Source organism: Tamandua tetradactyla, chromosome 3 (genome assembly GCF_023851605.1).
Source record: "Tamandua tetradactyla isolate mTamTet1 chromosome 3, mTamTet1.pri, whole genome shotgun sequence".
In the NCBI taxonomy this organism is placed as follows: domain Eukaryota; kingdom Metazoa; phylum Chordata; class Mammalia; order Pilosa; family Myrmecophagidae; genus Tamandua; species Tamandua tetradactyla.
Window position 1 is genome coordinate 7815903 of NC_135329.1, and position 13488 is coordinate 7829390.

The 13488-nt window shown below is 35.8% G+C and overlaps 1 protein-coding gene across 15 annotated transcripts in view; it reads left to right on the forward strand.

Annotated features, from left to right (window-relative positions):
- Positions 1 to 13488, forward strand: part of NCOA1 (nuclear receptor coactivator 1) — a 478179-nt gene that overhangs the window by 197520 nt on the left and 267171 nt on the right. The window contains exon 1 of one of the 15 annotated variants that reach the window (XM_077152263.1): positions 4683 to 5740. The exons of 13 other annotated variants lie outside the window; for them this stretch is intronic. The gene's annotated coding sequence lies outside the window, so the exon portion shown is untranslated. Of the gene's footprint in view, positions 1 to 4682; positions 5741 to 5838; positions 6257 to 13488 lie in introns of those variants that run through there. One more of the 15 variants, XM_077152264.1, reaches the window with a different exon arrangement.

Here is a 13488-nt window from a genome sequence, read left to right on the forward strand (position 1 = left end):
TAAAAGTGGCTTTGTACCTACAGGTTATCTGGGTTTATATGTGATTTATTGGCTATGTGACCTTAGGTAAGATACCCAGTTTCCTTTACCTCAGTTTTCTTAGCTACCAGTGGGAATAATATCTTCATTTTTACAGTGTTAGGAATTAAATAAGGATGCTAAATTAAATTAGCATTCACTCCCCATGGTCTCCTTCCCCAGTCCCTGGCAACTGCTAATTGGCTATATGACCTTAAGTAAGATACCCAGTTTCCTTTGCATAAGGGTTCTTGGCTTTAGTGCACCCAGATGGAAATAAGGCTTGTGGAAACAGCCTCCTGTTACAAGTGCATATTTGTCTGGATTTACTTACTCTGAATCAGATGGTAACTATTTCTTAAAATCCCCCCAATTCGGATCTCTTATGTCCTCAATTGATAGGAGATATTTCAAACATGTAGAAAAGAATAACGAGTAGTAGAAAAATCATTCCATGTACCTTCTACTCAGCTTAGTCAGATCTTAATAGTTTGCTGCATTTGCCTCAGGTTTTTTATTTTTCAAAGTAGTAAAACATTCTGGAGTTGGGTCATCTGTGTACACTTCCCTCTCCTGTTTTTTTTTTTTTACGTTATTAAACGATGGTGCAATGGACATTCTTTAGCATGCTTATTGTGAATTTGTGCGTTTCTCTAGAGAGCGTTTAAAGTGTATGTGTGCAATATTGGAATCGCTGGTTGAAGAGTATATGCCCCGTCAACTTGGGAGAATAATTTGGCATTATTTAATAAAGCATACCAATTTAGGTATTAATGTCAGATTGTGAGAGTTTTACTTTCCTCAGACTTTTAGCATTATCTAAAATGGATATAATAAAGGTTTTACACGGTAGGCTGTTAGTAGGTTTAGCAGTTTCTCTGGCCAGCTCTAAAAGCAGTTAGTGTATGTCAAAAGAAGCGTTGACACTATCTTAGGGTCCTAGAACCATGCAACTCAGCATCTGTGTCTAATTTATTCTGCTGTAAGCCCACCCAGAATTCATCTGACCAATTTAGTTGAAAAACAGCACATTTTTATTTCTTGGCAGTAACGCAGTTACATAAGCATTGGTAATGTTGTTCACTACTTGTGTTTTACTTTATTATTTATTAGACTCCATACGGTTAAGTAAACAAGATTCTAGTCTGGCAGTTGTGACTTAAAAATGAATACTATTAACAGATTAATAAAATATATGATTCTGGGAAATATTATAAACATAATTAGAAAGTTAAATTTTTGTGGCTTAAGATTTTGATAATGAAAGACATTTAAGTAATTTAATGCAGTGTAAATATGTGGTATAATGATTGTCAGGGGAATCTGTAAAACTTTAATAATGCTGCATTAACTATACACAGCTGAAAGACAGATGGTACTGGTTTATTGGATTAAAAGGTAGTGAGCAATGTGGTTAAAAGGGGACATTTTATATTGATATATGTTACTAGAAGAAAAATTAAAAGATGAAACAGAACTGTACAACACAGTGAACCTAATTATGACAGGGATATAGTTCATAGTACCAATATAAAAATATCCTTTCATAAATTTTAACAAATGTACCACACTAATACAAGGTGTTAATAATAGGGTGATATATGGGGTAAAATACTCCCTAATTTAAACTATGGACTATATCAATAGTACAATTAAAATATTCTTTCTTCAATTGTAATAAAGGTACCACACTAATGTAGAGTTTAATATCGGGAAATGGGGTATGTGGGTATACTGTATTTTCTACATGATTTTTCTGTAAAGCTACAACTTCTCTAATCAAAAAAAAAAAAAGAAAGCAAGTGTGCAAGCAGGAACAAAGGTGCTTATCACACTTTTACCCTTGCTTGGACTCCAGGCATCAAAATGTTATCAGAGTGGTTAAATCTAGTACAGCTCTTTTAGCATTTAGAAGGGGCTTATCTTTTATTTTAAAAAAGTAAGCATTAAAGATGACTGTTCTGTGAAGTTCCTAAATTATTAAAGGTGAATTTAGGAATAACTTATTTGGGGACCTTTACTTTGTTAGCAGGATTTATTCCTGCTTTTGGTCTTTTTGAGATACGAAGAGTGATTCATGCTACATTGGAGGAAAGCCGGCTTACCCACTTAGACTTATTTTATTTATTTATGTACGTTTTATTGTGGTAGTATATATAAAACATAACATTTCCCACTTTAACCACTCTCAGGAATACAATTTAGTGGTATTAATTACATTCAAAATACTATACTATCATCACCATCATCTATTACCCCGACTTTTCTATAACCTCAAACAGAAACTATGTACTCATTAAGCATTAACAACTATTCTCTGTCCCCACTTCTCCCTGGTAATCTGAAATCTACTTTTTGTCTCTGAATTTGCATGTTCTATTTACTTTATGTAAGTAACATCGCAATATTTGTCTTGTGTCTGGCTTGTTTCACTCAGTGTGAAGTTCTCAAGATTAATTCATGTGTAGCATGTATCAGAACTTCATTCCTTTACAATGGGCCAAGTAATATCCCATTGTATATATGTGTGTGTATACGTATGTATCTCTCCCCCCCTCCCCGTGTGTGTGTGTGTGTGTGTGTGTGTGTGTGTGTGTATCGCATTTTGCTCATCCATTCTTCTGTGGTTGGACACTTGGGTGGTTCCCCCTTTTGGCCATTGTGAATAATGCCGCTGTGAAAATACGTGTACAGATATCTGCCTGAGCCTTCCTTTAAATTCTTTTAGACATAGACCTAGAATTTGGAATGCTGGGTCATATGGTAATTCTGTGTTTAACTTCTTGAGGAACTGACAAACGTTTCCATAGTGGCTCCACCGTTTTACATTCTGATCAACAATGTACAAGGATTCCTATTTCTTTATTTCTTTTTAATGATAAAATACAGAAAAAATTTTTTTTAATTAAAAAATTTTTTTAAACATAACAACATACAAACATGAACATTCTTACCATATAATCATTCCATTCTTGGTATGTAACCAGTAACTCACAGTATCATCACATAGTCGTATGTTCATCACCATGATAATTTCTTAGAACATTTGCATCAATTCAGAAAAATAAATAAAAAGAAAAAAGAAAAAATCTCATACATACCATACCCCTTACCCCTTCCTCTCATTATTGCTAGTATTTCCATCTACCCAATTTATTTTAGCCTTTGTTCCCCCTGTTTTTTTTCCATACCACTTATTACTCCCTTTCATTGATCACTAGCATTTCAGTCTACTAAATTCATTTTAACATTTGTCCCCCTTTTATTTATTTATTTTTAATCCATATGACAAACACAAACATTCTTAACATACAAACATTCCATACATGGTATATAATCAGTGACTCATAGTATCATCACATAGTTGTGTAGTCATTGCCATGAATATCTGCATCACTCCAGAGAATGAAGTAAAAAAGAAAGAACTCATATTACCATACCCCTCACCCCTCCCTATCACTGACCACTAATAGCATTCCTGTTTCTTTGCATCCTTGTCAATACTTGTTATTTTCTGGTTTTTAATAATAGCCCTTCTGGTGGATGTGAATTGGTAACTCCTTGTAGTTTTGATTTGCAGTTCCTTTTTGGATAATGATGTTGGGCATCTATCATTTTACGTGTGTATTGTCTATTTGTATATCTTTGGAAAAATGTCTGCTCAACCCTTTGCCGATTTTTTATTTGGAATGTTTGTCTTTAATTATTGAGATGTAAGAGTTCTTATCTTCTAAATTCAAATCCCTTCTCAGATATATAATTTTACAGATATATTCTCCCATTCGGTGACATGTCTTTTCACTTTCTTGATGGTGTCCTTTGACACAAAATTTTAAAATTTTCATGAAGTCCAATTTATTGATTTTACCTTTGTTTGCTGTGCTTTTGGTATAAAGTCTAAGAATCCAGTCTGAGTATAAGGTATTAGAGATAGTTCTTTATGTTTTCTTTTAGGAGTTTTATATTTTTAGTTCTTATATATTTAGGGCTTTGATCTACTTTGTGTTAATTTTTGTTTATGATATGAGGTAAGCGTCCACTTTCATTCTTTTGCATATGAATATCCAGTTTTCTCGGTACCATTTGTTGAAGAGACTCTTCTTTTCCCATTGAATAGACTTGGTACCCTTGTCAAAAATCAGTTGGCCATGATTGTGAGGGTTTGTTTCTGAATTCTAAGTTCTATTCTATTGGTCTACATGTCTGTCTCTGTGCCAGTACCACACAGTTTTGATTAATGTAGCTTTGTGATAAGTTTTGCAGTTGGGAAGTGTGAATCCCCCAACTTTGTCCTTCTTTTTCAAGATGGTTTTGGCCATTTGGAGCCCCTTGTCCTTCCGTATGAATTTGATGACTAACCTTTTCATGTCTATGATGATGGCCTTTAGAATTTTGATTAGGATTACATTGAATCTGTAAATCACTTTGGGTAGTATTGACATCCTAACAATATTTGGTCTTCCACTCCATAACAGTTAAATGTCCCTTAATTTATTTAGGTCTCCTTTAATTTCCTTAATCCCTGTGTTGTAGTTTTCTATGTACAAGTCCTTTGTATCTTTGGTTAAATTTATTCCTAAATATTCAGTTCATTTAGTTGCTGTTGTAAATGGAATTGTTTTCTTGATTTCCTTTTCAGGTTGTTCATTGCTTGTGTGTTTATCTTATGTCTTGCAACTTTGCATAATCCATTTATTAGCTTTAGTAGCTTCCTTGTAGATTGTGCTGGTTTGAAACTATTATGTACCCCAGAAAAGCCATGTTTTAAAACTGAGCCTTTTTTTTTTTCATAATTACACAGTCACATTGTAAAAGCTATACAGTTATACAGTCCTCTTTAAGAATCAAGGCTACTGGAGTACAGTTGAACAGTTTCAGGTACTTCCCTCTAGCCACTCCAATACACTAAAAATTAAAAAGGTATATCTATATAATGCATGAAAATAATCTCCAGGATAAGATCTCAACTCTGTTTGAAATCTCTCAGCCACTGAGACTTTATTGTGTCTCATTTCTCTCTTCCCTTTTTTGGTCAAGAAGGCTTTCTCATTTCCATGATGCTGGATTCCAGCTCATCCCTGGGAGTTAGATCCCACATTGCCAGGGACATTTACACCCCTGGAAGTCATGTCCCACATAGACAGGAGGGCAGTGAGTTCACCTGCCAAACTGGCCTAGAGAGAGAGAGGCCATATCTAAGCAACAAAAGAGGTTGTCTGGGGGTGACTCTTAGGCATACTTACCTGATTCAACCTTGTGGGGCCAGACTGATCGTTTAGGGTGGCAACCTTTGACTGGAATGTTTCCATGGAGATTGACCCATTCAATTGTGGCTGTGACCAATTAGGTTACTTCCATGGAGATATGACACCACAATTGTGGATGTGGCCTTTGATTAGATGGAGAGGTAACTCCACCCATTCAAAATGGGCCTTGATTAGTTTACTGGAGTCCTTTAAAAGGGGAAACATTTTGGAGAAAGAGACAGAGCCAGCAGAGACACTTGGAGAACAGTTGCTTCAGAGCACAGAGATACGATGTCACCATGAGATGTTAAGCAAGCCAGAACTTGGAGAGAGCCAAGGGAAGCCAAGAGATGAAAGCCAGCCCTGTAGTGGAGAAGCCAAGTGAGGAAGCCCTACAGGAACAGAGGCTAAAAGCAATGGAGCCCAGAAGCAAGGGATCAGCAGATGCCAGCCACATGACCACCCAGCTAACAAAGGTGTTCTTGACTCATCGCCTTTCTTTTTTTTTAAACTTTTTTTATTAGTTAAAAAAAATTAACAAACAAAACATTTAGATATCATTCCATTCTACATATACAATTAGTAATTCTTAATATCATCACATAGTTGCATATTCATCATTTCTTGGTACATTTGCATCGATTTAGAAAAAGAAATAAAAAGACAACAGAAAAGAAATAAAATGATAATAGAAAAAAAAAAAGACTATACATACCATACCCCTTCCCCCTTGCTTTCATTTACCACTATTTCTAACTGAATTTATTTTAACATTTATTCCCCCTATTATTTATTTTTATTCCATATGTTCTACTCTTCTGTTGATATAGTAGCTAAAGGAAACATCAGACATAAGGTTTTCATATTCACAGAGTCTCATTGTGAAAGCTATACCATTGTTCAATCATCATCAAGAAACATGGCTACTGGAACACAGCACTACATTTTCAGGCCGCTCCCTCCAGCCTCTCCATTACATCTTGAACAACAAGGTGATATCTACTTAATGCGTAAGAATAACCTCCAGGAAACCTCTCGACTCTGTTTGGAATCTCTCAGCCATTGACAATTTGTCTCATTTTACTCTTCCCCCTTTTGGTTGAGTAGTTTCTCTCAATCCCTTGATGTTAATTCATTGGCCTTTCTTGAATTAAGGTACCTTTCTCTGGATGCCTTAGTTTGGGCATTTGTATAGGTTTAGAACTTTAAACTTGCAACTTATTGAATTCCCCTTTTTAAAAGCCATTTCAGTTCTGGTATATTGCATTTTGGTAGCATTCTAACACAACATTCTTTTATAATACTTTTAATTTCTGTAAGGTGATAGTAATATTCCACCTTCCATTTTTTATTTTTGTTAATTGAACCATCTTTCTTTTTTATTGTCAATTTAGCTAAAGGTTTGTCAATTTAGTCTTTTCAAAGATCCAACTTTAGGTTTTCTTGGTTCTCTATTGTTTTGCTGTTCTCTGTTTCATTTTTCTCCATTCTAATCTTCATTGTTTCTCTTCCTCTGCTCACACTGAGTTTAGTTTGCTCTTTTTCTAGTTCTGTCAAGTGTGAGGTTAGGTAACTGATTTAAGATCTTTCTTTTTTTTTTTTAATGTAGGTATGTACAGCTATAAATTCCCTCTGAGCACTGCCTTTGCTACATCCCATAAGTTTTGGTATGTTATGTTTCTTTTTTTTCTTTTGTCTTATGAGATTTCTTAATTTCTCTTATGATTTCTTCTGACTCATTGGTTATTTATGAGTATGTTGTGTAATTTCCACATATTTGTGAATTTTCCAGCTCTCCTTCTGTTACTGATTTCTAGCTTCATTCCATTGTTTTTGGAGAAGATGCTTTGTATGATTTCAGTCCTTTTAAATTTAATGAGGTTTTGTGACCTAGTATATGGTTTGTCCTGGAGAATCACCCATGTGCACTTGTATTCTGCTGTTGTTGGGCAAAGTATTCTACAGATGCCTGTGAGTTCTAAGTGTTTATAGGATCTGTGGTTGTTAGGTTCAGCTGTCAGCTTGGCCAGGTGATGGTGCCCCATTCTGTTGCTGTGGATTTAAATTATCAGCATGTGAATTTCATCTATCACTGATTTCCTCTGTGGCCAGCTAAGGGGAGTGCCTTCTGCAATGAGTGAGGCTTAAAAGGAGAAGTCAGAAAAGAGAGAGTAACAGCTCAGCACAGCTCCAAGAAGCTCAACCAGCCCAGCACAGTCAGAGCTCAGAGCTGGTTCAGACCCAGACATTTGGAGCTGCAGAAAGGAACCACCCTGGGGAAAGCTGTTTGAACCCAGAAGCCAGAAGAGAAGTCCAGCAGACATCACTATGTGCTTTCCCAAATTTAGGTGTATTGCATTCTGGCAGCCTTAGTAAACTAAAACAGTATCATTCACATCTCCTGTTTCCTTATTAATCTCCTGTCTGCTCTTTAAATCACTGGAAATAAATGCACTAGGAGTAAGAAAGAAACATTACAAACCAACAGAAGCCAAAGTGAAACTGTCAGTGAAACTCCTTCAAGAAACAAGTTAATTACTATTCTTAGTTCTGTCATTCTTTTTCAAACCTCAGAAACTGTTTACTAAAGAATAGCCATGGCAGCGCAACCAGCAGATAATCTCCTCTGTACCTGTTTAGTAGTCTGAATAGACAGAGCCTTGCTAGACATGTCATAAAGGCATAAGTGACATGGACCTCGACCTATGAAATAAATTTTAATTGTATATGAACACAAATATATTTTACCTTATTTAATTAAGACAAAAATATTACTAAGTTGTAAATGCACATTACTATATGTCACTGCCATTAACTGAACCAAACTGTTGTTCAAGGTTTTGAAATGTCAGACAGTTTTTTTGAATTTGACTTTGACCCTTTTAATTCTGTGTTATGGTACCTGGTCCTTCTCACAGCTCCTACTTGTTAGTGTCATTTTCTTCCCTTTTTCTTTTCCTCCCTTCTTTTACCCATTGCTGTAAAAGTACTTCTCTAACTTTTAGTCCAGTCTATTCCTTTCCTTGTTGTCAACTTTTTTCTTTTTTATACATCTTTGTGTACCTATGGGTTTTTTTCCTACCCACCCTCTTCAACTACATATGTATACCATTTTGTTTGGAGTATACAGTGCTTTAGTGTCTGTTGAATTTGAATGTCTGAAGGCTAGCATGCACTTTCATTAAATACAGCCCCTACTTCCTCATACTAGCTTAAATTTATTCCATTTGTTTACTTTTGTTACTTTGAAACCTGTAGGAATTTGAATTTGTGTTCCCTTTTTATACTGAGCCTTCCTTTTTCTCTTCAAGTTCTCTTTTCTACTTTATGTAATTCCTTCTTGTCCTTGCTCCTTTCTCTGCATAACTCCTGCCCCCAGTTCACACTCAGTGTTGTACCAACCTTCTGTGTATGTGAGTTTCTTTTCTACTTAGCATCACACATTACATTTTCTTGTAGCTGGTTTGCTCTTGCATTTCCTTCACCTAGAGTTGAGGTCTCTTTCCTAGGATTTCTTTCTTTCTTTTTTTAAAATTTTTTTATTCTATTACCATATATTCGGTCTAATATTTCTTCTTTTAACCACATTTATATATGAATTTCAGTCTGCTAATTGTGTTTGCCATGCATTAATAACTTTTATAACCTCTTTCTACATTTTACTTTATGTATTCAGCATTTGACCATGAAAACCACAATTTGTGCCAGAACCCCAACTTTTTGGAGAGTTAATGGTCAGATGCCTACTTCTTCTTTTTTCTTTTTAACTTTATTGTATGGTATAACATAAAATACAAAGCAATAGTTTTCAAAGCACTCTTCAGCAGATAGTTAAAAGACAGATCCAAGAGTTTGTCATGGGCTACCATACGATCCTCTCAAATTTTTCCTTCTAGCTACTCCTCTAGAATATAGGAGGCTAGAAGACTTAAATATTTTTTTTAATCACCACAATTGATAACTTCTTTTTTTATGAAAAATAACATATATGCAAAAAAATCTATAAATTTCAAAGCGCACCACCACAATTAGTTGTAGAACATATTTCAGAGTTTGACATGGGTTACAATTACACAAATTTGGGTTTTTGCTTCTAGCTGCTCTAAAATACTGGAGACTAAAAGAGATTACAATTTAATGGTTCAATATTCATATTCATTTGTTAAAGCCTGTCTTCTCTATATAACTCTACCATCACCTTTGATTTTTCCCTCTCTCTCTCTTTAGGGGTGTTTGGGCTATGGCAATTCTAAGTTTTTGATATTGGAAGGGTCTGTCACTAATATGGGGTAGGGAGATGGAACTGTCTGATGTTCTGGAGAGGCTAGGCTAGATTTCAGGACTGATCTGGACCAGGGACTCATCTGGAGTTGTAGGTTTCTGGAAAGTTACTCTAGTGCATGGAACCCTTGTGGAATCTTATAAATTGCTCTAGGTGTTCTTTAGGATTGGCTGGAATGGTCCTGGTTGGAGGTTGGCAGGTAATGATAGCAGGGTCTAACTGAAGCTTCCATAAGAAGTAGCCTCGACCGACTTCTTCTACCGCTGATACCTTATTAATTACACTTCTTTTCCCCCTTTTGGTCAGGATGAAATTGTTGATCCCACGGTGCCAAGTCTGGATTCATCCCTGGGAATCCTCTCCCATGTTGCCAGGGAGACTTTCACCCCTGGATGTCATGTCCCACACAGTGGAGAGGGCAATGATTTCACTTGCAGAGTTGGGCTTAGAGAGACTGAGGCCACATTTGAGCAACAACAGAGATCCTCCAGAAGTAACTCTTAGGCATGCCTATAGGTAGTCTAAGCTTCTCCGCTACCTACGTAAGCTTCGCAAGAGTAAGCCTCATGGTCGAGGGCATGCCCTATTGATTTGGGTGTCCCTACAATTTCACACAGTGTCAGGGGATTCTCTGATGATAAGGTTTAATAGTTCCATATTTTTCTCCCATCCCTCAGAGGACTTTGCCAATACTTTTTGACTATCTATTTAATATATTCTAGAATGTATCTAGGCATTATAATAATCTAGGCAGGATTAAAGGACCTCTTTTATATTCTGTGCTCCTTGAGTTTCATTGGTTCAACCGAGCTTTACAGATAGGTTGAATTAGATTATACACCACAGAAAATTTCAGTTCCAGACCAAATAAACCTTTCTTCCTTTGGTCTCAAAGTATATATGTGGTGCTAAAATATAGACATTGTCTTCCTTATCCCTGTGTTCTGATTTACGTTAACCCCAACCTGTTTGACTTCATTTTTATCTCTAAATATCAGGTTATAGATAAAAAAACAGCCTCTCAAAATCCAGAAATAATAATCACCACTCTGGACTTAACGTGTCTGCTCTAAAAGCTTACAATCTAGGCCCCTGTTTTTTTTTTTTTTTTTTTTTTTTTATTGTCTAATATATATACAAAGCAAAGAAAGAAAAAAAGCAATAGTTTTCAAAGCACTCTTCAACAAGTAGTTACAGGAAGATCCCAGAGTTTGTCATGGGCTGCCCTGTGATCTTCTCAGATTTTTCCTTCTAGCTGCTCCAAAACATTGGGAGCTAGAAAGAATAAATATTTATCACCATCATCAATTTTTTTCTAATTTGTGAAAAATAACATATATACAAAACCCAATACATTTCAAAGTACAGCAGCACAATATGTTGTAGAACATATTTCAGAGTTTGGCATGGGTTACAATTCCACAATTTTAGGTTTTTACTTCTAATTGCTCTAAAATAGCAGTGACTTTTTTTTAAAGAGTCCAAACCTATTGTTTTCAGAATGTCCCGTAATTTGGGTTTGTCAGATTATTTCCTTACGGCTAGAATTAGGAACTACTTCTTAAATAATTTTTCAGTCAACCCTCCTGTATTCAAGCCTCATCTTTACACCCTCTTCCAGAAATAACTATTTCATGGCATCCCTAAGGCTTTTAGGGGCATTTCTTGCCTTTTCTCACTGCTGACTCAGGATTCAGCTTCCCCAGGTTTGCTCAGGTCAGTCTCCGTTGTCCATCTGCTTTTGTTGCTCTCCTGTTCTCTTTGTTGAGAAGAGTTTGTTAGGCCCCTGTTTTCTTATAAGCATTTTCTAAATGTGACCGTACCATTGTTCTTTTGTTTCTGGCTTATTTTGTCTCACCAAATGTCCCACATGTTCATTCACATCATTACATATCTCCTGACTTTGTTTCTTTTTGTAGCGGCACAGCCTTCGTTCATAAGTATACACCATCGGTCGTCAACCTACTTCTCCATCAGGACATCTTTCTGCCACCTGCTTTCATCGGGCATCATGCAGAGGGTCCAAAGCCCACAGCACATCAACATTCTCAATTTTAGATAATTTCATTGTTACTAAGAGAAAGAAAACCAATCATCATACCCTCACCAAATAGAAAATCTGAACCTCCTCTTAACTCTTGTCCCTTCCCGTATTATTTGTCTCTGCTCTTGCTGTGGTAGTACTGATGGTTTCTTTGTCCCTTATGTTCTGCATTATAAGCCTCTGCTTATACCTTTATGCTGGTCATAAAAGTGGAATCATACAGTATCTATCCTTTTGTATCTGGCTGACTTCACTCAGCATTATATTCTCAAGACTCATCCATCTGATTGTGTGCTTCAGAATGTCATTTTGTCTTACTGCTGCATGATATTTCATCGTATGTATATACCACATTTTGTTGATCCACTCATCTGTTGATGGGCATTTGGCTTCTTTCCATCTTTTGGTGATTGTGAATAATGCTGCTCTGAACATCCAGTGTGCAAATGTCTGTTTGTGTTGCTTTCAGCTCTTCTGGGTATATACCAAGTAGTGCTATTGCTGGATAATAGGGCAACTTGATAATTTAGTTTCCTAACGAACTGCCAGACAGTCTTCCATAGTGGTTGCACCATTATACATTCCCACCAGCAGTGCATAAGTGTCCTAGTTTCTCCGCATCCTCTCCAATGTTTAAAGTTTCCTGTTTGTTTAATAGCAGCCATTCTTATAGGTGTGAGGTGGTATCTCATTGTAGTCTTGATGTGCATTTCCCTTGTGGACAATGAAAATGAGCATCTCTTTATGTACTTATGAGCCGTCTGTATTTGCTCTTCAGAAAAATGCCTATTCATATCTTCAATCCATTTTATGGTTGGGTTGTTTGTTCTTTTGTTGTTGAGTTGTATGATTTCTTTTTATATGTAGGAAATGAAACCTTTGTCCTATGTGTGATTTCCAAATATTTCTCCCATTGAGTTGGCTGTCTCTTCACCTTTTTGACAAAGTCTTTTGAAGTGCAGAAGCATTTGATTTTGAGGAGTTCCCATTTATCTATTTTTTGTTTTGTTGCTTGTGCTTTGGGTGTAAAGTTTAGTAAGTTACCTCCTATTGCTAGGTCTTAAAGATGTTTCCTTAACATTTTCTTCTAGAAGCTTTATGGTGCTAGTTTTTAAAAAATTTTTTTTATTAATCAAAAAAAAGAAAAGAAATTAACACAACATTTAGAAATCATTCCATTCTACACATGCACTCAGTAATTCTTAGTATCATCACATAGATGTATGTTTATCATTTCTTAGTACATTTGCATCGATTTAGGAAAAGAACTAGCAAAACAGAAGAAAAAGATATAGAATGTTAATATAGAGAAGAGAATTAAAATAATAATACTAATTATATATATATATAAAAAGGAAAAAGAAAAAACAAAAACAAAAGATACAAACACACAAACAAACAAACAAAAAACCATATTTCAGGTGCAGCTTCATTCAGTGTTCCAACCTAGTTACATTACACTTAGGTATTATTGTGCTGTCCCTTTTTGAATTTTTGTATCTAGTCCTGTTGCACAGTCTGTATCCCTTCAGCTCCAATTACCCATTATCTTACCCTGTTTCTAACTCCTGCTGGTCTCTGTTACCAATGATATATTCCAAGCTGATTCTCGAATGTTGGTTCACATCAGTGGGACCATACAGTATTTGTCCTTTAGTTTTGGGCTAGACTCACTGAGCATAATGTTCTCTAGGTCCATCCATGTTATTACATGCTTCATAAGTTTAGTCTGTCTTAAAGCTGCATAATATTCCATTGTAGGTATACGCCACAGTTTGTTTAGCCACTCGTCTGTTGATGGACATTTTGGCTGTTTCCATCTCTTTGCAATTGTAGATAATGCTGCTATAAACACTGGTGTGCAAATGTCCGTCTGTGTCTTTGCCCTTAAGTCCTTT